Here is a 1,032-nt window from a genome sequence, read left to right as displayed (position 1 = left end):
AAAAAAAAAGAACAAGTGCTTCACTTTAAGTGCAACAATGAATAAATGGAAATCCAAAATCTCTGTAAACGTTCATTCAAATTAATAAAATTTAAAACAAAAAGAAAACATATTGGCGCAAGTACAGACAGAGTGTTCCTTACAAGCAAGAATGGGAAAGCTTTATTTCACACACTCGGGGCATGTAGCTGTTGTTGTTGATGATGGTTGCCTTGGAGTGGAGCATGACTCACAGCGACTCTATGAACAAAAGACCTGAAGCACCTCTACAACTATCAACATTTATGAAAGTTCGTAATGTTTCTGGAGACATGTTGTTTAGGAAGTGGAGCATGTAGGTAGGAGGGACTATTTCTTGGAAAGGGACATTGTTCTTGAAAAGGTGAAAAGTCAATGAAAGAGAGGAATGACACTCAACAAGATAAAATAACACATTGACAGCAGGAATGGGTTCAAGTATATCAAAGATGACGAGAACAGTAGTGTCGCTATGAGTCAAACTTGACTCGATGACACATAACAGCAGTAAGAAATTCACACTCTCATATGAGTATTGTGCTAACTGACAGCACCTACCAACAACAAAGTAGAAGTTTTCTCTACACGATTTTCAGGTAGGTCCTCTATAAAAGGAAAGAATGACCATAAATTGTGGTATCATGGTAAGTGTGAGGTAGGAGGTTTTAAAATGTCGTTTAGACAGAAAAGGAGCTGGGTATCGCAATGAGGACAGTGGATCTCTAGAAGTTGTAAATTTCTCCAAAGAGTTTACCAAGTTCTTCAGTCACCAAGCTCTTTCCTATAATTATGTCCATGCATTTTTAAATTGTAGTTTTATTATTGTTGCTAGGTGATGTTGCATAAAGTATGATTCATAATAACCCTACTAACAACAGATATAAACACTCTTCTGCCTTACCACCCTCATAATCTCTGATATGCAAAAGCCCATTGCTGTAGGCACTGTGTTAATTCACATGGTTGAGTATCTTCCTCTCTTTCTCATCCCTTGACCTTTCCAGGTATAATAAG

The sequence above is a fragment of the Elephantulus edwardii genome, unplaced genomic scaffold, assembly GCF_000299155.1.
Source record: "Elephantulus edwardii isolate Elephantulus edwardi_28Jun2011 unplaced genomic scaffold, EleEdw1.0 scaffold00082, whole genome shotgun sequence".
Lineage (NCBI taxonomy): Eukaryota > Metazoa > Chordata > Mammalia > Macroscelidea > Macroscelididae > Elephantulus > Elephantulus edwardii.
The sequence above is the reverse complement of the archived record's forward strand: the minus strand, read 5'-3'. Positions refer to the sequence as shown.